The 26,566-nt window shown below is 44.3% G+C and overlaps 1 protein-coding gene across 1 annotated transcript in view; it reads right to left on the bottom strand.

The window, feature by feature from the left end:
- LOC308079520 (calcium-activated potassium channel subunit beta-4-like) overlaps nucleotides 1–26,566 on the bottom strand; it is a gene marked incomplete at both ends in the record, with an annotated part of 43,772 nt that overhangs the window by 14,945 nt on the left and 2,261 nt on the right. The gene's annotated exons all lie outside the window — the stretch shown is intronic.

The raw sequence follows: 26,566 nt of genomic DNA, 5'->3' as shown, positions 1-26,566 counted from the left end.
TTAATCACTAAGGAAATAATAGTTTCAGCCCTAACAATGAGTACCAAAATGTACATGCAATGACCATGTTAACACACATGCTAATGTTTTAACCATAAACATGGTTAATACAGTAAGTCGTGGATGTTTGGATTTCATTCATAATGTCAATTATTTTCTCGCTTTTCAAATCAATCACGACTTAACATTAAAAATACAACAATATTAACGTAACTTTGACAAAAACTAAAGGCGGAATAAAGTTTGCTGTGTTGGATTAACTATCTCAAGCAAGTTTCAAGTGTCAGCAATTAGATTTTCAATGGACGGAATCCAGTAGCTAGCTCAAAAATCTGACAAACCATGGTATGATTGGGAAAATGGTTGGCATAGTGTCAAGTACTGTATACTTCGAGTCATAGTCAATGAGCTGAACAAGACTTGCTGATTCACCACTGTCATTTTAACCAACTTTTATGAGGAAGAGAGAGTTAGATGGAGAGAATGGATGAACAATGTCATCAGATATTTTCTGATTGAAACAGTGACCTGTGTGTGTGTCTCTCTCCCCCCCTGGCTCCATGTTAATCTGTTTAGTGGTGGAGACAGGCAGACAATCACAGGTCAATGCGCGCGCACACCGCACGCAGCGCACGCGCACGCACACACAGAGAGAGAGAGAGAGAGAGAGAGAGAGAGAGAGAGAGAGAGAGAGACAGAGAGCACACACATAAGTTTACACACACACAACCACAGCAGAACAGGCCATGAGATGATTTGTGTTAATGAGCTGTTTAACCACATGACCTATTGTCCCTATGGAACATTCAGCGAAAATAGCCGATCTACAAGCTGTGAGCTTGTAGATCGGCTATTTTTGGAAAAGATATTTGGTGTAGTGGGGGAAAGGGATGGGCCCTACTAGTATAGACCACTGGGGGACCCCGGTCAGCTGCGACGGAGGCGCACTGTCTCAATCGAACTTGAGCCACGAGAGGCACCGCTAAGCTAAGGCGAACAGGTCACCGTGCCGAACGTTGCGAAGTTCGCTTGAGCCGACTCAGCTCCGTCCGAGTTGTGTACCGAACTACCGATAGGCACAGAATTGTAAATCATGTTTTGGCAAGAGCGTTTGCCCCAACTGCCACTCAAAGTGGCTACTGTCACAGCACGTCTTTGTGTGTATAAGTGGTATAGGCTTTGGGATGACGTCGGTCAGCCAAGTAAATACATATTTACTTGTGTCAATTGAAGTGGTTAAATATGAATCTGAAGAGCTGTGGATTCTGACAGGTTTGTATTGATGTTGCCCACTGTTGCCCACTGTACATCTTGTAAAAAAAAAATCTTCCTTTTTTCAGAGAAACACAAAACGTCTTTGGCGCTGACTTCTGTTTGCCTGCTCCATTGCACCTAAACTTCCAGTCTGGATAAATGTTGTTTCCTCATTACAGTCCAATCAAAGGGCCTCTCTCCTTGACTGATCCAATCAGGAGAGAGAATGTCTGTGCTGTCATCCTGTCAGAACATGATCGACAACACAGTGTGTGTGTGTGTGTGTGTGTGTGTGTGTGTGTGTGTGTGTGTGTGTGTGTGTGTGTGTGTGTGTGTGTGTGTGTGTGTGTGTGTGTGCACGCAAGGCTGCGTGCGCTTGCATTTTCACCACTTAAACCAAATAAAACAAATCTCTTCACCAAAAATAGCAACGCAACCTCACAACCCAACGCCACAACGTGTCGCACCGCGTTGTGAGCTTGGAGATCAGCTATTCCCCCACCCCCCCAGAATAGGGACGCTAAGGTTCATATGGTTAAATAAATAGTTGGTCAAATAGTTTGTTTTCGAGCCTTGTTTTGGCCTAGTTTGGATCTGCACTGCAGAGATTTCCCTTCTTACCATGTTGACAGACTGCCAGAGAGAGAGAGAGAGAGAGAGAGAGAGAGAGAGAGTGAGAGAGAGAGAGAGAGAGAGAGAGAGAGGGAGAGAGTGAGAGAGTGAGAGAGAGAGAGAGACGGGGGGTTACAGGGGTGTCTAGCTGGGCAGGGGATAGGGGAGAGGCTCTGAGATCCAGAAACCTCTGCCTCGCAGCCTCGTTACAGTTAATTAGACACAGGAGGATGGAGGAGCAAGCAGGGGATATGCATACGTACGTATGCATTGCACGCACACACGTGCACGATTGCACACACACAAGCATGCACACAAACTCACTCACTCGGACACATGCACAAACCTGTCAGACGGACACACTCATAAATAGGTCTGGGGGGTCCTCAGCAAAATGAGGAATAGTTTAAAGCAGGAGTCTTCAACGTTTTTTGTTCGATTCATGCTAATGTGTATTTTTAGATAGTTAACCTTTTAAACCCTCAATATTTATTCAACTTTACCGTTGGCTCTGTAATTGCTCTGCTCTTTTTTCCCCTCTACATCTAATTTTGAGCTATTTTCTGCTATAATGTTCCCTATCACACAAAAATTTGGCGGACCCCCTGTAGTAACTCTGAGGACCGCCTAGGGGTCACAGACCCCCTGCTGAAGACATCTGGTTTAAAGACTTAAGTTACATAAACATTTTCGGGTATTCAAAAATAGCTGATCCAGGTCTGGTCATAAATTACCATTGACCAGACCTGTAGAGGGCACTGTGGAGTATATAAATAAAAAATCTGGCGGACATATTTTATTTTCTGCCCAAAAGTGGTTTTGTTTATTGTCTCCGCCAGGCCGAAAGGCATGGCGAGAGAGTATGTTTTGCCCCCTGTCCGTCCGTCCGTCCGTCCGTGTGTCCGTCCGTCCTTCTGTCTGCGACCAGCTAATCTCCGCCCGGCCGCTGTGAAACTGCGCACACACACTCCCTGGATGCCACAGCAGAACCTCTGCCCCATATTTTTCAGATCAGCCTGTCATAGCTCCACCATGAGGCCGACTTTTGCAAAACACATTTTTGGATATTACTCCTGCAGATTTTGTCCAAACAACACACGAATCGGTACACAGTATCTCTATAGTCATGTGATCAACACGGATCTGTCCTGATTGGTTAAGATTGGCTTCCAAAGTTTGCAGGATTGGTTCGTTTTGAACAAAATGCCTCAAATCATGTACGCAGCATGCGATTTCCGTGAAATCTTTCACATAGATTCCCACTTGGCCCATGAATAAATGCCACTTGAAAACTTTCAAATCAGCCTCATGTGTAGAAAAGAGTCAACCTAGTCAGAAACAGCAACCCTCCCCCTGGCCTAATCCCATTGATTGGCTCCACCCACCTCACCTGTCACCTCACCTGTCCTCACTCACTCCTCATTAGAGGCCTGCTATATATACTGCCTGAGTGCCTGTCACTTCAGTTATTGTTTGTCAGCAGCAGCAGCAGCAACTCCTCTGTCCTAGAGTCTCAGTGGGCCTTGGTTATGCGTCATTGAAGTGAGTTCAGTTGATAATTCATGATTATTGGGTTGTGATAAATGTAATTAATGTTACAGTTCACCTGCTTGCCTTGAAAGTGCACATAATGTACTTGGTAGTACTCAATGAAATGCAGTAAGTTAACCTAGAGAATACTATGTAATGTTTGGTGTTTAGGCCTACCCATTCCTCTAGAGTGCTACTCATTGTCTTAATTGTTGTTTGTTAATGTGTTGTTGAATTGTATGATAATTATGTGTTTGTTTCTGTCTTTCTTAGTAAAAACCATAACCGTGAAGCCTCATCACCTCCTTGCCCAATAACAGTATGCTCATGTGTGCAACGGAAATAAATGGCTTAAACGGAACCCAGTTGTCAAACATTCTTGCCGATGTTCCATGGCGATGTTCAAATATCCTGTGAACCAATATTAGAACTCTATTTTACATGGTCCTTCGAGAACCGGATGTGAATATTGCCATGGCTGAAGAGGAGCCAACCGAAGCAGCTCACCACCCTCGACGTCAACACCGCCCACCTACGCACCTAGAAGGCTTCGAAGTTGGCTTTGTGAACCGAGCTACCAGCATAGAACACACACATGAGCATGAAGGCGATGAGGAGGAGGAGGAAGAGGATTCTGAGCACTCTGAAGAGGAAGTTGAACACCCTGACGATGGCCAACCCCTCACGAGCCCAAGCAGAGCCCAGTCACCTATCACAGCTGCTACCAGAGTATCAGAAGGGGATCCAGAGCCCAGCCAAGCTGACATCATTAAATACCTCCTTGAGACGGTGAAGCAGCAAGGAGAAATCTTGCAGCGCCTCATGGAGCGACAGGCAGCTTCCAGACCAGAAAGCAGCGCCTCCCCTTGACCAATCACCCAAATGCATTGCATCCTAGCCCACCAGGCCAGATTGCAACCAGGTCACCCCCCCCCCTTCTTCCAGCCCATAATCAACTGGTCCCCTTACACCATCCAGCCTCTTGCCAGCTCATGTCTTATCCCTCAGTTTCACCTTCCTCCATACCTACGCATCTCCCAGTTCTTCACCTTCAGCCAGTTTCACCCAGTCCTTTACCTTCCAATCCTCCAATCCAACCTCATCCTCCAGCCCCTCCTCCAGCCCCTCCTCCAGCCCCTCAGCAGCCTGCAGCAGCACCTCCTGCTGTCCGATCCAGGCACTACAGGCCAGTTGAAGCCCCTAAATTCCCTAATTTCACTAGAGAGGATGAGGTAGAATACAGGATGTTGAGAATGGCTCTAAACAACCTACTAGATCCAGATGAAACCGAAGAATTCAAGTTCCACATTCTTCTTGACCATCTTAAAGTGGACCAGGCCAGACGCCTGGCTTTAGCCTATTCCTATGCCCAGCAGCCATTCACAGAAGCCTTGAGAGCCCTTGATGACCGTTATGGCCAGCCACGGCAGTTGGCTCTCAAGGAACTGAAAACCATAATGGCTCTCCCCCCAGTATGTCCAGGAGATGGTCATGCCCTCGACGCCTTTGCCCTACGTGTTCAAGCCCTGGTTGGGCTGTTAAGAACTATGGCCGACCAGGGCCAGGCTGAACTTTTCTGTGGCTCACATGTAGATCGGCTACTGGAAAAACTCCCATATGACCAGGTAAGCCGTTTCAAACGTCACATGTATAGAACCCAGGCAGACGCCGCCTACAACCTCACCAACCTTTCTGAGTGGCTGCAAATGGAGTCCCGCTGCCAACCAAGATGGGATAGCACAGGCTCAAACCCCCCTCGATCACACAGACCACAAGCACCTACCCAGGCTACAACCATATTCTATGGAGCTGACGGCATTGGTGAGCATTTCGAACCTCAACACTCCCCTGTGTCCCCCTGTGCCTACTGTGGCTCAACAAGTCATCACATAAGCCAGTGTGCTGATTTCCAAGTCCTGAACAAAGAGCAAATCATAGAATGGATCAAGAAAAACAGGAGGTGTTGGCGCTGTGCCCGACCACATCTGGCAGCTATGTGCACACTCAAGAGAGACTGTAATACCTGCCAGAGGAGACACCTACAGGTCCTTTGTGAGATCAACAATACATCTGATGTAAGTTCTTACCATGTAAATTCCACTGCCCAGACCCTATACCTTGATCGCCCAACTCGCACAGGTCATGTCCTCTTGAAATTAGTCAAAGTCCTCTTACGAAATGGCAGCCACACCCTAGAGACCTTTGCACTGCTGGACGACGGGTCAGAGCGAACAATCCTTCTGCCGTCCGCAGCCCAGAGACTTCAGCTTCATGGAGAACCAGAGGACTTGGCCCTCCAAACAGTAAGGCAAGGAGTAGAGAGGCTGAAGGGTGCTTGTGTCTCCTTTAAGGTGAGCTCGACCTGCAGTTCCAGGGAGTTTCAAATCAATCATGCCTTCACTGCCGATCGACTTGCTCTGTCTGAGCACACGCACCCTGTCAGTTCCTTCCAAAGGAAACATAAATACCTACGTAGACTGCCACTGTCACCAATGCACAAGGTCACCCCACTACTTCTGATTGGTTCAGATAATATCAACCTGATCTCACCTATTGCCCCAGTGCGTTTTGGCCCATCAGGAGCACCAGCAGCAGTTAAGACTCGTCTTGGCTGGACACTGCAAGGTCCAACCAGGTACACTGAACCTCACCCCTCTGCTGCCAAGTGCTTTCATATCAGCAATGCCCCTCCATCTATCCAGGCGGTTCCACATCAAATGGAGACCCAGCAGCCAAACAAAGACCCTCAATTCCTTTACCATGCTGACACCTGGCCCCAAGCCCTGGATGGCCCTAACCCAGACGTGAGTGGCCATCAGTTCGAGATCAAGCCCTTCTGTGAAGAAGTTGCGACCATCAGGTCTGTTCCATATTCCAGCCATTGCCGACCTAACCTGGCCCTCCGTGATGATTCAGTCCAGCTGAAACATTCTCCTGATGCTGCCATAACCCCCACTGCAGCTGATCATCTTCCGGCCGATATGGGAATCCTGAGACGGGCACGGAGGGATGGCATTGGAGAAGACCTCATCCATCTCAAGGCTCAGAGACCCCTACCATCGACCAGTCACTTACTCAACCCTAACCAAGTAGTTGTCCCCAGCATCACAGACCCTGACCCTGTGAGCCCAAATTTGTTTTTCATGGGGCGGCGGGACCCCTCTCTGCTTTGGTGTCATCTGTGCTCTGAACTCCTCAGCCGCTGGCACTACTTCCATGTGCACCCAGTTTCCCTGCCTGAAATCCCTAACGACCCCCAACTCACTCTTCCTAGTATGACTCTTGGGAGTTTCAAATCCTTACAGTATTTGGGGGCGGCTGTAGAAAAGAGTCAACCTAGTCAGAAACAGCAACCCTCCCCCTGGCCTAATCCCATTGATTGGCTCCACCCACCTCACCTGTCACCTCACCTGTCCTCACTCACTCCTCATTAGAGGCCTGCTATATATACTGCCTGAGTGCCTGTCACTTCAGTTATTGTTTGTCAGCAGCAGCAGCAGCAACTCCTCTGTCCTAGAGTCTCAGTGGGCCTTGGTTATGCGTCATTGAAGTGAGTTCAGTTGATAATTCATGATTATTGGGTTGTGATAAATGTAATTAATGTTACAGTTCACCTGCTTGCCTTGAAAGTGCACATAATGTACTTGGTAGTACTCAATGAAATGCAGTAAGTTAACCTAGAGAATACTATGTAATGTTTGGTGTTTAGGCCTACCCATTCCTCTAGAGTGCTACTCATTGTCTTAATTGTTGTTTGTTAATGTGTTGTTGAATTGTATGATAATTATGTGTTTGTTTCTGTCTTTCTTAGTAAAAACCATAACCGTGAAGCCTCATCACCTCCTTGCCCAATAACAGTATGCTCATGTGTGCAACGGAAATAAATGGCTTAAACGGAACCCAGTTGTCAAACATTCTTGCCGATGTTCCATGGCGATGTTCAAATATCCTGTGAACCAATATTAGAACTCTATTTTACAGTGGCGCTATAACAGGCCGATTCACATTTTTACCTATAACTGCACCAATCTGCGTGAAACTTTGCACGCACACTCCCTAGAGGCCAAGGAAAAACCTTTGCCCTGCATTTTTCACATATGCCTATTAGAGCGCCACCAGGAGGCTGACTTTTGTAAAACATTTGTTTTGCTCTTACTCCTTCAGATTCTGTCCAAAAAACTAAAAAGCAGGTCGAAAGCATGAAGAGAAATGTGAAGGGAGTGGCTGAGAGATGGTGTAGCGGTCTAAAGATCAGACTCTCAGCATGGAGATGCCATGTTCAAATCCGAGTCATTCTATGATTCATTGCTTTTCAACTTTACTAACTGAAGGCTGACATATAAACACTTCAAGACTACGAAGAGATATACGATGGGAGTGGCTGAGAGATGGCTGAGAGATAGTGGTCGAAAAGTCGGACTCTCAGCACAGAGGTTCCATGTTCAAATCCCAGTCATCTCATACTTCAATGTTGTAGTACTTTGAAATTTTCAAGGCCAAAATACAAAAAAGCAAGTCAAACGCACGAAGAGACATGTGAAGGGAGTGACTGAGAGATGGTGTAGTGGTCTGAAGGTCGGACTCTCAGCACAGAGGTTCCATGTTCAAATCCCAGTTGTCCCATACTTCAAAGTTGTACTTTTAAGTTTTCAAGGCCAAAATACAAAAAAAGAAAGTCAAATACACAAAGAGACATGTGAAGGGTGTGGCTGAGAGATGGTGTAGTGGTCTGAAGGTCGGACTCTCAGCAGAGAGGTTCCATGTTCAAATCCCAGTCGTCTCATACTTCGACGTTGTAGTACTTTGAAATTGTCAAGGCCAAAATACAGAAGAGCAAGTCAAAGGCACAAAGAGACATGTGAAGGGAATGACTGAGAGATGGTGTAGTGGTCTGAAGGTGGGACTCTCACCACCGAGGTTCCATGTTCAAATCCCAGTCGTCCACTTCAAAGTTGTTGTACTTTGAAGTTTTCAAGGCCAAAATACAAAAAAGCAAGTCAAATACACAAAGACACATGTGAAGGGAGTGCCTGAGAGATGGGGTAGTGGTCTAAAGGTGGGACTCTCAGCACAGAGGTTCCATGTTCAAATCCCAGTCGTCCCATACTTCAAAGTTGTTGTACTTTGAAGTTTTCAAGGCCAAAATACAAAAAAGCAAGTCAAATACACAAAGAGACATGTGAAGGGAGTGGCTGAGAGATGGGGTAGAGGTCTAAAGGAAGGACTCTCAGCACAGAGGTTCCATGTTCAAATCCCGGTCGTCCCATACTTCAAAGTTGTAGTACTTTGACATTTTCAAGACCAAAATACAAAAAAGCAAGTCAAAAGCATGTAGAGACACCTGCTGAGGGCCCAAAGGTGCGTTGGCGCAGTGGTGTGGTGTGCTTGATCGATTGCCTCTGCTACAGACAGTTGGCAGGTTCAAGTCCCATGCCATCAACGTACTGGAGGACCATCGGGGGGACTGCGTCCCTCCCCTGTTTCCTGATAATTAAAGGTGGGGGGTTATATCTGAAAGAACTCTGCCCAGCTAAGGTTTTACAGAAGGACACTCCAACTCATCCAGTGCCATCGAGGTCCCACACGTGCCTCAAAGGCTCCGAGTGCCTCTGAGGTGTTTTCCGTGCTTTTGGCGTTTTCAGTGCGTTCAGTGATTATCCACCAGATGGCCTTGTTCGCAGACCGGCGATACCATACGAGTCCTTGAGAGGCACCAAGGCAGCAAAACCATGTGATCCCCAAAAAACACCCTGCTGAGCTTCTACGGAAGCAGTCGGGAGTGTAATAAGCCCGATGAGTTCACAAGACCTAAAATGTCTTTCTGTAAAAACTTAGCTGGGCAGAGTTCTTTCAGACATAACCCCCCACCTTTAACTATCAGGAAACAGGGGAGGGACACAGTCCCCCCGATGGTCCTCCAGTACATTGATGGCATGGGACTTGAACCTGCCAACTGTCTGTAGCAGAGGCAACCGATCAAGCACACCACACCACTGCGCCAACGCACCTTTGGGCCCTCAGCAGGTGTCTCTTTGTGCTTTTGACTTATTTGCTTTTTTGTATTTTGGCCTTGAAAATGTCAAAGTACTACAACTTTGAAGTATGGGACAACTGGGATTTGAACATGGAACCTCTGTGCTGAGAGTCCCACCTTCAGACCACTACCCCATCTCTTAGCCACTCCCTTCACATATCTCTTTGTGCTTTTGACTTGCTTTTTTGTATTTTGGCCTTGAAAATTTCAAAGTACTACAACTTTGAAGTATGGGGCAACTTGGATTTGAACATGGAATCTCTGTGCTGAGAGTCTGACCTTCAGACCACTACCCCATCTCTCACCACTCCCTTCACATGTCTCTTTGTGCTCTTGACTTGCTTTTTGTCTTTGAAAATTTTAAAGTACTACAACTTTGAAGTATGGGACTTGAACATAGAACCTCTGTGCTGAGAGTCCAACCTTCAGACCACTAGCCCATCTCTTAGCCACTTCCTTCACATGTCTCTTTCTGCTTTTGACTTGCTTTTTTGTATTTTGGCATTGAAAATTTCAAAGTACTACAACTTTGAAGTATGGGACGACTGGGATTTGAACATGGAACCTCTGTGCTGAGAGTCCGACCTTCAGACTACTACCCCATCTCTCAGCCACTCCCTTCACATGTCTCTCTGTGCTTTTGACTTGCATTTTTGTATTTTCGCCTTGAAAATGTCAAAGTACTACAACTTTGAAGTATGGGACTAATGGGATTTGAACATGGAACCTCTGTGCTGAGAGTCTGACCTTCAGACCACTATCCCATCTTTCAGCCACTCCCTTCACATGTCTCTTTGTGCATTTGACTTTCTTTTTGGCCTTGAAAATTTCAAAGTACTTTGAAGTATGGGACGACTGGGATTTGAACATGGAACCTCTGTGCTAACAGTCTGATCACTATCCCACTACACCATCTCTCACTGACTAACAGCATATGTCTCTTAGTACTGTTGAAGTGTTCTTTTATATTTCAGCCTTCAGTTTGTAAAGTTGAAAAGCAATGATCCATAGAAGGGCTGGGATTTGAACATGGAATCTCTGTGCTGAGAGTCCGACCTTTAGACCACTGCACCATCTCTCAGCACTACCTGCACATGTGTCTTCGTGCTTTTGACTTGCTTTTATGTATTTTGGCCTTGAGAAATCTCTCAGCCACTCCCATAATAAGTGTCTTCGTACTCTTGAAGTGTTTATATGTCAGCCTTCAGTTAGTAAAGTTGAAAAGCAATGAACCATAGAATGACTGGGATTTGAACATGGCATCTCCATGTTGAGTGACTGATCTTCAGACCGCTAGACCATCTCTCAGCCACTCCCATTGTATGTCTCTTTGTAGTCTGGAAGTGTTTATATGTCAGCCCTCAGTTAGTAAAGTTGAAAAGCAATGAACCATAGAATGACTGGGATTTGAACATGGCATGCCTCAAATTATGAACGCAGCATGCGATTTCCGTGAAATCTTCCACGTAGATTCCCACTTGTCCCATGAAGAAATGCCACTTGAAAACTTTCAAATCAGCCTCATGGTGGCGCTATAACAGGCCGATTCACGTTTTTACCTATAACTACACCAATCTGCTTGAAACTTTGCAGGCACACTCCCTAGAGGCCAAGGAAAAACCTCTGCCCTGCATTTTTCACATATGCCTGTTAGAGCGCCACCAGGAGGCTGACTTTTGTAAAACTTTTGTTTTGCTCTTACTCCTTCAGATTATGTCCAAAAAAAGGAAAAAAGTTTGAAATTTTGCACGCATATTCCCACTTGGCCGAGGAAGAAATGCCCCCCTTTTCACATTGGCCTGTTATAGCGCCACCAGCAGGTCTAATTTAGCAAACCAGATTTTTCGAACAAAATGCCTCAAATCATGAATGCAGTGTCCGATTGCTGTGAAAGGCCTATGAAGAAATGGGACTCTTTTCACATTGGCCTATTATAGCGCCACCAGGAGGCCATAATAACCTACCTGACCTGGCGGAGACTTGTGCTCCGAGGAGCACTTTTTCTAGTTTTTACTGCAGAGCCGAGCGCCCGGCAGGGCGTTAGAGAGAACTCACTAACACTCTGAACCAGGGCTAGGGGACCCCCAGGGAAACTTGAGGGGGTTCCAGTGGGTCCCTTGCTTAGGCCTGTTATTACAAAATCACCTGATCGCAATTATTTTGCATAATTGATCATATTGTTTCCATTCATCTATATAAAACAGCTGTATTAAACCAACAGAAATGCCACGTTGTTGATCACACTATTTTAATGATTTCATCTTGCTGCGACCAGATAAGGTCAACATTAGTGTTCCTTACCCAGAATATAGCCAGCCAGAGAGGAGCATGACTCCTGTGGCTGTGGATGGCAAGGTTATGGCCTTTTTTGAGCATAGTACATTGTTTATGTCGTTTCTTTGTATATTTCAGTAAAAGGCTTTGTACAGTATATTGAAGTAATTTGTGTCATATATTTTACCCTGTGCAATGATTGATGCCAAAAAAGGACAAATCATGAATCAATCATTTTTATGACAGTTAATTAATTAAAATGTCATGATCATGAATCATTAATGCTCATTAAAATATGCTAACATTTTTTGCCTACTCGTCTGTGTCTCAGAGGAGGGCGTTGGACAGTTCAGAAACCCGCCTACCAGTGACATCATCGATGGGGAATCGAAGATAATAGAAACTGCAGGCTTTCTACACCTGGAAAATGTGCATGCTATAATAGAAGCCATTGTTCTCGTATTAACTCTTTGACTGCCAGAGTATTTTCATAAAGTACTCCCCCAGTGCCAGCAATTTTCGTGTTTTTTTATTTTTATATTTTGATTTTTTCTCATGAAAATAATTTAAGGGGACATAATGTAAAGACCCAGCACAAGTCCGCCACTAGAGTGCAGCACATGACTAATTGATCAGGCCGTTGGGTCTCTCTCAGCCTTCTTGATAGATTAGACAGAGAAAAACATGAAAACGGAAGTGACGTCGTCCCAGATTGTTTTGATCGCCAAAATGCCGTCGTGATACACGAGGGCGATGACTGATCGTCACCCAGACCATAGATTATAGAAGAGAAACTGTCCGTTTGTCCGTCATACCGTGTGAAAGACCGTTTATTTACCTATTTTGGACGAAAATGACTGGGGAAAAGAATCAAAAACCGGAAACGGAATCCAGGTCATGAAACCGGATGCAGATGTCCGTGAAGTAAGTGGAACTCGAGAATAACATTGAATATTAAGCAGCATAGCGCAATCAGAGATTAAACAATGAACGCGCGTCCAGCGCGTCGAGCGCGTCGACGGCCAACTGGACAAAGTAGCACTTGACGCGTTATCGCGTCGTCCGCAGTCAAAGAGTTAATAATGAAACATGTCACTTCTAGGTTGGTGTCTGAACTGTCCACAGACCTCCTCTGAGACATAGAGTGAATAGACAAAAATGGCACCAAATTATAATGAGTATTAGTGAGGACCAATTATATAAAGATAGGTTGAAAATGGGTGAAGTGGTCCTTTGATGAACTGGATAAGTTGATATGTGTGTGTGTGTGTGTGTGTGTGTGTGTGTGTGTGTGTGTGTGTGTGTGTGTGTGTGTGTGTGTGTGTGTGTGTGTGTGTGTGTGTGTGTGTGTGTGTGTGTGCGTGCGCATGTGCGCGTGTGTGTGCGCGCGCATGTGCGTGTGCACGCATGTGCGTGTGTGTGTGTGTGTTCCTTTTAAAATGAAGCCCTCTGGGCAGAAATAGCTTCTGACATTTACCTTTATAACATCTTTAAATTATACAGGAGGAAATCACCAATCAAGAAATTAGTTTGGTAATTTTTAACCCACTTCTCTTCATTTTCCCTCTAGTCCTTCCTCACTCCATCCCACTGTTCTGCCTCTTCCTCTCCTTCCCCAAGCTCCATCTCTTGTTCTCTCCACTCCCTCACACCGCCCAGCTGTATCACTGCCTTCCACCTGGGCAGGGGAAATATATAGGGCCGTTCACACTGAGCACTATAACTATAGCTATAAAAATAGAGTTTTAAAGATCGTTCTAAGTCAAGTGGATGGCAGAGATCAGACCAACTATAAAAAAAATGCTTGCTCATGTAGGTTAATTGAATAATTGAGAATATTTTGTTAATCCTTTTTTAATTTCTTATGTCAACGATTTGACACGAAAGTTTGAATTGATTTTTTATAATCAAATAAATAGATTAGTCTGATTAACCACTAAATCATACAATGATGACACATTGTGAGCTTGTTGATCTGCCATTTTCACTTTTTTAGCGTAAATAATCGTTCATTAATCGCAATCAAGGTGAACATTTTAAATAATCGTGATATTGATATGAAGTCGTATTGCCCAGCCCTACTTCTAGAATTCTTTGGACTGCTGGCAATCACAGTATTCTGCTACTGTACTGTCCAACACACTTTCTAAGTCACCCTGGATAACACACACACACACACACACACACACACACACACACACACACACACACACACACACACACACACACACACACACACACACACACACACACACACACACACACACACACACACACACACACACACACACACACACACACACACACACACACACACACACACACACACACACACACACACACACACCACACACACACAGGTGACTTCTGACAGGATATATCAGCCAGGAAGGTCAGCTATGAACAATAACAGCTTATATCAGCGGCTGTTTCCTGGTCAGAGGAAATTAAAGGATTCATGGTCACAGATTTCTGAAGTCAGGATTATTTTCTGCATGTGTACATGAGACACACACAGACACACAACATAATAGTGTGGAATAAATCTAAGGGCCAAGGTTATTGGAGATTATTTCAGCACAAAGAGGTCATGCAGTAGATCAGAATCCTTTCTCATGCACAGTCCGTAGTTCAAAGTTCAGGAAAGACGTGAGCCTGACAGAGAAGCAGGATATTGTGAACATAGCAGTATACATGTCCCACTCTGACAATTATCTCTGGGGAGGTTTTTATTCATTTGATATTATTTTCATTTTTGCAATGAAGAAATTGGTGCTCTCCACCACAGCTCCTTCTAATACCATATTTTTTACCATTGAACGTCCTTGGGTGTGGTGCATTACCATTCGCTGTTACCTAAATGTCAATGTGTATGGAGGTGGGAGAAAGACAAATTAATAAGTCATGTTAACTATCAACCCAGAGAGAGAGAGAGAGAGAGAGAGAGAGAGAGAGAGAGAGAGAGAGAGAGAGAGAGAGAGAGAGAGAGAGAGACACACAGAGAGAGTGAAAGCGACAAAGACAGACATAAGAGAGAGAGAGAGAGGTAGAAATGGGCTAAATTATGGAGGCAATTACATCCCATATATTTTAATTATGTTACGTACGTAAATGTCAGAGTCTGTTGCTGCCCTAAGAGGGCCTAAGTGTGTTTTTAGAAAGGCATACACACATATATGCAAATGCAATAATGCACCCAGGCCTGTACAAGACCTACGAAACACACACACACACACACACACACACACACACACACACACACACACACACACACACACACACACACACACACACACACACACACACACACACACACCATTAGCTGTGGACAGTAAAACACTGTGAGAGCTGTGATAATTTAGTGGCCAGAAAGAATGAGGGGAGCAGCTAATGGACCTGTCTGTCTGTCTGTCTGTCTGTCTGTCTGTCTGTCTGTCTGTCTGTCTGTCTGTCTGTCTGTCTGTCTGTCTGTCTGTCTGTCTGTCTGTCTGTCTGTCTGTCTGTCTGTCTGTCTGTAATAGACAATTGACATGCAGCATGAGTCCATTAAAGTTGAAATATTTGAATAGGAGTCCACACACACACACACACACACACACACACACACACACACACACACACACACACACACACACACACACACACACACACACACACACACACACACACACACACACACACACACACACACACACACACACACACACACCGAGTGAGGTGACTGATGGGCATGTTGGGGAATGAATAAACATGTGCCTAGCTCCACTTAAAGCAGACATTAAGAGAGTTGTTGAACAAAACAAGTGTGTGTCCGTCCGTGTAGTCGTGTACACAAGCCAGTAAAATGAGTTATAGTCAAGAGAGTTCATGGCAACATTATGAGCTCAGAGGACATGACAGGACAGGAGAGGAAAGGACAGGGCAAGATTGCAGAGGAGAGGACAACAGCACAGGACAAGACAGGACAGGACATTGGACATGGACAGGACATTGACCCAACGTCCTCTGCAGCCCTGCCATCATCATCATCCTCCTCCTTATCATCCTCATCCTCCTCCACACTAACCATCTGTCTGGAGGAGATAAAGCATCGATGAAATACAACTTCCTGACTCAACAGCTCCAAAACGGAAGACATTTGAATTGGTACCTATGGCCTGCACCAGGTCCAATCATCCCCCATAACCAGCATCACGTTTTCTGGCCAAGACCTTCCCTTCACATCCATAGTCACCAACCTGGTTAAGATGCTGAAAAACTTCTCCTTTGTCTCCTTAAGGCACTTCTGAAATGCACTGCTGAAATGAACTTCTCGTCGGGATCCTAGCAAGAGCATCCACAACTCCAATACATTCAAAACAGCGCTGCTAAGATCCAGATGAGAGCGAGAAAATATGAGAACATCACACCCATCCTCCTTTCACTACACTGACTCCCTGTCTCCCCCAGGATTGAATACAAAACCTCCCCTTTGACCCATCAGTACATCCACAGCAATGCTCCTTGCAACCTCAAAGAACTGCTAACCCGACAACCCGCTGCTCGAAACCTCCACTCTGGTAACACCATCCTTCTCCATCACCCCAGGACCAAGCTCCGCACCATGGGCGACTGAGCCTTCTGCCAGGCCACTGGTCGTCTGTGGAATGCCGGGAGCACCACAGGCGGTTGATGCTTTTTTTAAATAAAAATAATGCATTTAGGCGGATATATTGTACTACAGTACACGTGAATGCACATTAATCATAAAGCAAAATACAAAAGAAACAGAGGGATACATCAAATGAATTAAAGACAAATAATAATAAAATCATTTTTCATCAGTGCAGTATGAGTTCCAATTCAACAGTATCAGTCTGCGAGCCAGTAGAATCACAAATGTTGATGCTTTTTCTTTTTAACAAAGCTTTTTCTTATCTATACTGGCTTCCATCCTTAGGCTTTATGCCTCTGTGCGATTTTAATCATTTAAAATGTTTTATCTAGTCAGGATTTATGTTGATTACTCTGTAGAACTTTGAGATCGGCTTCAAATGTAAAGTGCATTACAAATGAATTATTATTAGGAGAGAAGAGGCGGACTGAGCACAACAGGGTATAGAAACAGGGATGAACCTGTTGAATAGAAAACGAATTTTGTCTGGAGACGGTGACTTTGCACTCTTCAGTTTATAAACAAGCACAAACAGAACACACACACTGTTTTTATCACTCTCTCACTCTGTCTCTCATTTTCCGTCTCCCTCTCCAACACATGCCACACAATCTCTCCCACTCAGCCAAAGTGGACAGAAACAGAAACAGCCACTCTCGCACCAGCCACATCAAGTGGATGTTCACCGTACAAACGGAGGTGAAGAAACGAATATTGATAAAGGTTTTAAACTAGCAACTGTTGACTGTGCAACTACATGGCCAATTTATTTCCAGAAATGAATAGGTTATTTTCAAAAACGCTGCAAGAGATGGGCATTGATTGTCTCTTCTTCTCCGTGCGTAACAGCTCTCCTCGCTTGGCAGAGCAGTTGGCCTGAGCCGCTCTGAACCCCCCGCAGCACCGGAGCCGTCTCTGCTCCTACAATACTAGGGATAGATAGTTAACTGTCTCTACTAGCTTAATGTTTTTATATATTTGCTACTTCCATACAGCCGTCCATTTCTGTCCATCTCAAGTGGTGCCTCAACAAAAAGGAAGGAGGAGATTTACGTTTAGGCAAGAAATAGGCCATGATGTAGCCCAATCATGAATAAGACCATACATACAACTATGTTAAAATCAATATTATTAACTACTTATATGCCTATTCCACATCTGCGTCAGAGCACAGCATGCTTCTGATTGGTTTATCACTCTGTACAATTGTGCGTCACATTGTGAGGTTCTCAGCAGTGGGCGGCGGTCACTCCTCTCCATAGACTTTGCATTGAAACAAGCCACATTCTCAGGACCGGGCAGCGAACCAACGCTGCTGGTGTTAATTCAGCATTACAAAAAACATAAAAACGAAGGAACATGCAATCAAATGCATATAATGTATACTCTCTGATGCGCGAGCTATGAGTGGCAACCCCACACACACACACACACACAATGTGTGAAGCAGTGGTCAGAGGCAGTCTGTCTGTTTTATGAGCCTCTCTCCTTCCTCTGTTCCGAGGAGGCCACCTTTCGTGCCACCTTGTCCCTGAAACAAGGAATATCAACCTAGAACACTTGAGAGAGGCTATTACACAGAGTGTGTGTGTGTGTGTGTGTGTGTGTGTGTGTGTGTGTGTGTGTGTGTGTGTGTGTGTGTGTGTGTGTGTGTGTGTGTGTGTGTGTGTGTGTGTGTGTGTGTGTGTGTGTGTGTGTGTGTGTGTGTTGTCCTTGTACGGACACAATCCTTAGACAATATCATATTGTGAGATTGGAGATATGGTGATATGGAGATTAGGCATTGGTTTCTGTTGTGTAATGTCAGACCAGAGCTTGAGCATCGAGAGGGAAACAGATAAATAACCCCCTTTTCTGTGTGTGTGACATGTACTCGGTCGTGAGTGTTTCCCTTTAATGTCATGTCTGTCCACCGGTCCATAGGTGGCTCATTAACAACAAATCCTTATGGACCTATTAGATCACTCTATAATGAACTACTGTACGTTTGACTCTGTCGCTCTACTGTACGTGTCCCTGTCTCTCCTCTTTTCCTTCCCTGGCGATCATTGTCTCCGCCAGGCCGAAAGGCATGGCGAGAGAGTATGTTTTCGCCCCTGTCCGTCCGTCCGTCCGTGTGTCCGTCCGTGGGTCCGTCCGTGTGTCCTGTCTGTGTGTTACCACCAAATCTCAGGCACCGTTGGCCCGGTCGCTGCGAAACTGTGCACACACACTCCCTGGATGCCAATTCAGAACCTCTGCCTCAAATTTTTCACATAGGCCTGTCATAGCGCCACCAGGAGGCCGATTTGTGCAAAACCCATTTTTCCCCATTACTCCTACAGTTTTTAACCAAACCTCATGCAAATCGGTACACAGTATCTCTATAGTCATGTGATCAACCCTGATCTGTCCGATTTCCCATATTCCATCCTCATTGGCTAAGGTTACTATCCAAAGTTTGCAGGATTGGTCCGTTTTGAACAAACTGCCTCAAATCATGAACGCAGCTTGCCATTTCCATAAAATTGCACACGCACATTCCCACTAGGCCGAGGAAGAAATGGCACTTAAAACTTTTCACATCAGCCTCATGGTGGCGCTATAACAGGCCGATTTGCATTTTTAACTATAACTGCACCGATCTGCGTGAAACTTTGCACGCCTACTCCCTAGAGGCCAAGGAAAAACATCTGCACTGCATTTTTCACATCTGCTTTTTACAGCGCCACCAGGAGGCCGACTTATGTCAAATACATTTTTGGATATTAATCCTTCCGATTTTATCCAAACATCACGCACATCGGTACAATGTATCTCTATAGTCATGTGATCAAGACGCATCTGTCAGATATTTCATATTCCATCCTGATTGGCTAAGGTTGACTTCCAAAGTTTGCAGGATTGGTCCGTTTTGAACAAAATGTCTGAAATCATGAACGTGGCGTGCGATTTCCGTGAACATTTGCACGCACATTCCCAGTAGGCCGAGGAAGAAATGCCACCCTTTTCACATTGGCCTATTATAGCGCCACCAGGAGGCCACAATAACTTACCTGACCTGGCGGAGACCTGTGCTCCGAGGAGCACTTTTTCTAGTTCTTTTTCTTCTCTGTCTCTTCAACTGTTCTCGTCTCCGACTCTCTCTCCCTCTATCTCCCTAACTCTGACAGAGTCTGCCCACTCTCTCCTTCCCCATCTCTTTTTCTTTCTCTCCCCCCTCCATCTGTCTCTGTCTCATTAGTACTTGTTAAAAAGGTCAGACAACACAGAGAGAGGAGTCCCTGTGACACATCCATCCAATACGGACACGCCATCCAATACGGACTCGCTTTACCTTCTCTTCATTTCCCTCTGCCCCTCTCTCCTGCTCTCTGCACCCATCTTTGTTTTTCTAGACCTCCACATATTCTGTACAATCAAAATCCTTTATTTTGCCAAGTATATTTTCACATACAAGAAACTCATTTAGTGAGGTTGATGCATTTAGAAAAGTATTGATAATTGATATATCCATTGATCCAGGATGGACTTTAAAAAGAGGACCTGCCTTTCAGAAGCTTTATATATCACAGCCTAATTTGGAGAATTTTTATCTTAGTCACCCCATCCTGAGTTTGAAGAACTACTACCGACAGTGGAAATGGAGTGCAGGAAGATCGGCCTGAAGCTTAAGAAAACAAAAATAATGGCGGACAAAATGGAGGACAAAACCATTGCCACTGCCAACGGGATGGAGCTCTTGATGTACTTGATGTCACATAGGAGGACCACATCAGGAACGTGGACCTCCACTGAGGTTTCCAACGGGTCACAGACAAGTATGAGGCTGCTAGGGGCAGCGAGAAAACTGACACTGTGGGAGCCAGCCCAAGGCGCAGCTACAGTAGATGGGGAAAGAGGCGCACCACCTACGTAGATACACCGCGGTGCAACTGCGGCACTAATGACACTGCAGAGCAGTCGCAAGTTGGTGCTGAAATATGTGACCATCTTGTGGACTTCACATAATGTCAATGTCTAAACGTAAATTACTGCCTTTTGTTTATTAACAGAGGATACTAGGTTTAGCTCTGTTAATAAACAAACATTATGTGAAGTGAAGTCTTCAAGATGGGTACATATTTCGGCAACTCACCAATGTCAATGTAACACCACCACCATGCTGGAGGACAGAGGAGGCAGACATTTGAGTATTGGAATTTGGATTCTATTCAGAATGAAAACAGTGGCAGCCAGGCTAGAGCCTGCCTACTCCGAAACGGTTTTCCGCACACTCATACGCACACAGACTGTTTCCATATCCGCTGATTCTCTCAAGACCACAGGATATCCAACCGTGAAAAAGTTAATTGGATTGGAGGAACCCTTGCGAGCGTTTCTTACCACGATAAACAATATTGTATTGTCGTCCCATCCCTACTAGGATCATCTTGACAACACATACACAAGACTTGCATATATTTTCAACAATCAAACTTGCACGCTCACAAAGGTGGTTCTGTTTTGCCATGTTATGCATGTAGTGCCATGAGCTGTCTACCTTTGCGGGGACAAACAAACATACATACTGTAGATAAAATATTAATGACTGTGGCTTTAAGCTGTCATAAAAAAACACAAAATAAAAGCACAAAACCCTGTACCTGGTCATTAAAATGCCATTATAAAGCAGCCGTTGGTTTATTGTCAAAACTACAGTCATAATAAATGAGAGAGCATGGCATCAACCTGAGGATGCACTCATGCACACACACACACCGTAAAACCTTTTCATCTCCCACTGTCTATGCTTATCAGTGTATCTCTCCATTGTAGAGCCCACACAGGCTAATGTATCGTTTTGTTGTCCTGAAACACACACACACACACACACACACACACACACACACACACACACACACACACACACACACACACACACACACACACACACACACACACACACACACACACACACACACACACACACACACACACATTTTACAGTCTTGTCGGGTACAGATGCTGTTTATATGAGAACATAATGATTCTCAAGTCTCTGTCACAGTCTGTCAGCCTATTACTCTAGCCCTCTGATCGTGTGTGTCGTCTGTCTGTCTGTCTGTCTGACTGTCTATTCATTCATCCATCCATCCATCCATCCATGGATGGATGAATATCTTTGTAAACAAGAATTGGATGTGTATCTTTCATTTGATATTTTTTCTAAATCTGGTGTAAACATTTTACTGTCTGTCTGTTACACATCTTGTATTTTTGTTGTTTCATCTCCATGAGTCCATGGTACACAGAAAACTAGAAAAAGTGCTCATCGGAGCATAGGTCTCCGCCAGGTCAGGTAGGTTATTGTGGGCCAGCAATGTTCGGCATTCGCCAATCAGGATGGAATATGAAAAATCTGATGGATCCGTCTTGATCACTTGACTATAGAGATAATGTGTACCGATTTGTGTGATGTTTGGACAATTTTTTTAGGAGTAATATAAAACATTTTCTTTTACAAAAATCTGCCTCCTGGTGGCGCTATAATATGGCAATGTTTAAAGGGTGGCATTTGTCCCTCAATGTAGTGCGAATGGGCGTGCAAAGTTTCACCGCAATCGGATGCTGCGTTCATGATTTGCTACATTTTGTTAAAAACGGGCCACTCCTGCAAACTTTAGATGTCATCTCAACCAATCAGGATGGAAAATAAAAAATCAAACAGATCCGTCTATAGAGATCATGTATGCCGATTTGCATGAAATGTGGATAAAATCTGAAGGAGTAGTATCCAAAAATGTGTTTTACACAAGTCGGCCTCCTTGGTGGCGCTATAAAAGGCAGATGTGAAAAATGCAGGGCAAAGGTTTTTCCTTGGCCTCTAGACAGTGCACATACAAAGTTTTACACGGATTGGTGCAGTTATAGGTAAAAATACGAATTGGCCTTTCTTGTGGCATTTCTTCCTCGGCCTAGTGGGAATGTGCGTGAAAACGTTCACGGAAATTACATGCTGTGATTACATGATTTGAGGTATTTTGTTCAAAACGGAGCACTTCCGCAAACTTTGGAAGCCAATCTTAGCCAATCAGGATGGAATATGAAAAATCTGAAACATCCGTTTCGTTTAATGACTATAGAGATACTGTGTACCGATTTGCATGATCTTTGGACAAAATCTGTAGGAGTACTGTCAAAGAATGTGTTTTGCAAAAAGCGGCCTCCTGGTGGCGCTATAACAGGCCTATGTGAAAAATTTGGGGCAGAGGTTCTGACACTTCGGGAGTGAGGGTTCTGACACTTCGGGAGTGTGTGTTAGTATGTATTGTTAACTGATAGTATATCTGATTGCAACTATATCGTTTAAGGCCTTTTCCCTATGATTTATAATGACCAGGAACCGATGTTCCTGAGACCATGTCTATAGTACTATAGGTGGCCCATTGTCCAGCTAATTTTATGGAATGCTTATTTGACTTAGACCGGAGTAAAGGTCAATCTAAAAGGTCAATGGTGGCTAGAATGGTCAAGAGTGACTAGCATGTAATGATCTATCTGTGTTCTCTTCTGAAATGGATACCAGATGTGTAGGAAGGAGGAGCTTGTGGAAGTGAAATGTATGTAAGCCTCTCTGACTATGGATGGACATTAACACTTTTACTAACCCAGACAAGCCTATCGTAATAAACCAAGCTAAGAATGATTCCTGACTCCTGTCCAGTTATTATCAGAACCTGAACACTAAAGTTATGTAGTATCAGTGTGTGTGCACAGTTTACAGATCAAGCCAACAGTGCCGGAGATTAGCTGTTCACAGACGGACACACACACACACACACACACACACACACACACACACACACACACACACGGACGGACGGACGGACGGACGGACGGACGGACGGACGGACGGACAGACAGACAGGGTGCAAAACATAGTCTCGGCCATGCCTTTCGGCCTGGGGAGACAATAAATCAATAGGCTATGAGCAGATCGGTAGGCTATTAATTTAAAATGCGTGACAAAAGGTTTTCTTTGTATATAAATGTGGACTGAATACTTATTGACCAATAACCAATGACCATTTTATGATTAAAGCTTTGCTTTCACCTCGTTGAGGACAAGTGTCAGAGGAATCCATGATTGTACGCCGGTGTTTTCACATCAGCATGCTTTGCGTAGCTCAACTTTTCTGATCCTAAACCAGCCTAAAACATCGCACAAGTTAAACTGCACTTCATTGCGTTTCTGTCCTTATCAGTGCAGCACGTCGCACACACACACAGTCACACAGTAGTACGTGTCTTCTCGGATCCACTCGGGTATTACACATAATGATAGACAGACCCAAGTTCCGAGGTAATAGAACCGATACCGACCCGGTATTAGATGTGCTACCATCTTCATTGTGGTTTGGACATTGCTACAATGACCCCTCTCCTTCGGCAGAGGTAATGGTCATAAAACTTGCATTGTAGCTTTAAGCAAATTCAAGATGTCTGGCATATAATTTGTCGCATTTACCACCACTTTGTACTTTATTATCTTAATTAACCATCATTCTATGGTTTAAATGAATTACATAGATTAATTAATCATCTGAATAATCAATTCTGAAAATAATTGTTAGTGGTAGCAGACTCGCCATGCTGAATTTAATTTGAAGCCCTTTTTAGGATGTCCTGAGGCACTCCCCTGTCTTTTATTTTCAATTAGGTTTTTTCTCAAGCTCATTTAGCCTCTGATGTATGTTGTGCCTCTAATTGTTACATCCGTCAATGAAGGGATTTGTCCCAGACCTTTTTGAAAATGCCAGGCAGCCACACAATCTAGGATGATTCTTAGCACAGTTATGTTGTGATCCATCTTACAACAAAGGGCCACAAAGGGCCTTTTTGACTGGTTCATCCGCCAACAGGAACAGTTTATGAAGTTTCACCTACATCAGTGTGCTGGAATTAGAGCGCCTGAGAAAAAGAAATCGTAGTGTTGAACATCCTCTGAAGCCACACTTGCTGTACCTGCTGCTGGCAACTGCTCCCCTCCTCCCTACTGCTTCACTTGCCTCCGTCCCCGCCGTTATTCCACTTTCAAAGTTTTTTTTGTTGTTTAAAGATAGGGACTTCACCGATTTACATACTAGTCCTTATCTAGACAACAATGGCTCCCCCATATAATTATATGGAAATGACTTAAGATGAGAATTTTTGAAATGGTTAGCAGAATGGAATTGCACAGTAATGAGATCACAAGAGGGGGAAGTAGTAGTAGTTGGTATAATATAAAGATAAAGAAAACTTTATTGTCCATTAAATTGACATACAATGGAAATGTGTCAGTGGACTATAAAGTATAAACGTACATTGTAGATATCTATCATACAAAATCAGCTACTTGCAATTCTCTTTCTACTGTTAACTGTGAAATTAAATGTATATTGATATATAAATGTCCTTGTATTTGTTTACAAAGAGCTTCAGTGAGTTTGCCAGGTTGGACTTCTTCCTCTCCTATGGGAGATGTGGGGGCGTGGAGGATTTATAGTCAGGGGATATTTAAAAAAATCTTGGTATAAATTCCTTACCAAAAAAAGTATTCACCAATGTGTTTGTAAAGGTGTCTAGTAACACATCTCACAAAGACTGAAATGCAGTTTCCCTAGGAGAATTTGTGACAGCTCCTGAAAGTTGGGGTACCCACCATAACCATATGCGGGGGGGGAAAAAACAAATTCTGTTTTAAGTAGCATGTGAGGGGTCAAACTAGGGTGTTTTTATGATTCTGAATCCATTGCAAGCATTTGTTTTGCACCAAAACCACTCCTTGGGCTAAAAACGGCCATAGCCATCCTTTTCCAGGTATACTTTTTGTGTAAAAAGCCCATTGAGATTGGGCCGTTTTTAGCCCAAGGAGTGGTTTTGGTGCAAAACAAATGCTTGCAATGGATTCAGAATCATAAAAACACCCTAGTTTGACCCCTCACATGCTACTTAAAACAGAATTAAATTTTGATTTTTTTTCCCCCCTGCATAAGGTTATGGTGGGTACCCCAACTTTCAGCAGCTGTCAAAAATTCCCCTAGGAAAACTGCATTTCAGTCTTTGTGAGATGTGTTACTAGACACTTTTACAAACACATTGGTGAAGATTTTTTTTGGTAAGGAATTTATTCCAGGATTGGACATTCTTCTGCTAATATCCCCTGACTATTAGCTGTTCAAATCATATTTGTTTATGAGAATGCCAAATTCTAACATGTTATTTTTTGTTTTAGTTTTTTTGCTTCATACCCGCTCAATTGCCGGTTTCCACCCTCACTTGACCTTTCCACTCTCTAAGTCTCTGAGAGATCATAGGAGAATGTGTTTATTTAAATTGGGTCGTTGAGTGTTGAGCTAGCATGCAGAAAATCACTTTTTGAATCAAAATCAAAGAAAAATTCTTATTATTTAATCATTGCATTCGGAGACTTCTGGGATTTGCCCAACTGACAGTTGGCCAATCTGAGAGGGAGTAAATCTATTGACTTAGAATGCTGATCAAATGCCATTTTCTTGTTGTTTCGCTTTAAAACAACTTTATTAGGAAAAAACTAGATGAAAACCGCTAGGCCAGCCTTGAGTGTGGTTTTAAACGTGGCGAGGGTGGGGGCAGCTTTGATGTGAGCTGGGAGCGAGTTCCATAGGGAGGGGGCGGCCACCGAGAAGGCCCTGTCACCCCAGGTAGATAATTTAACACTCAGCAAAACATAGTTTAACACAATCTGGCTATCTATCTGAGGGTCACATGCTTCTCTTCTCACTCGCCACGGTGCAAACCATCGCTAAGGCAACCGAGTAATAAATATAGAGGGAGATGTGTCATCGATGCTGTTTGGTAACCATGGCACCCGTGGAGGCATGATGTCGAAAAGAGAGAGAGGGAGAGAGAGACATAGAATGATAGAGTGACAAAGGAAAGAGGCTTGGATTAGTGAGGAGAGAAAGATAGTGAGGGAGAGCTGGGGATAGATAGAGAACAGAGAAAGAGGGAGACATAGACATAGACAGGAAGAAAAGAAAACCGTCTCTGTCCCACAGACAGAGTCTCTCTTTTCCTAGTCAATTATGCCAGTTGTGCAATATAGTGGGATTGCTAGCAGCATCCTAATGTTATGTTAATACTCAGGAGCAGGACCACTCACTGCCACAGTTATCTGTGCCGGCTGGGGAACACACGCGCACGCACACGCACACACACACACA

Source organism: Gymnoscopelus braueri (genome assembly GCF_963280865.1).
Source record: "Gymnoscopelus braueri genome assembly, chromosome: 23".
Classification (NCBI taxonomy): Eukaryota; Metazoa; Chordata; class Actinopteri; order Myctophiformes; family Myctophidae; genus Gymnoscopelus; species Gymnoscopelus braueri.
This window is presented reverse-complemented; position numbering and strand designations above follow the sequence as displayed.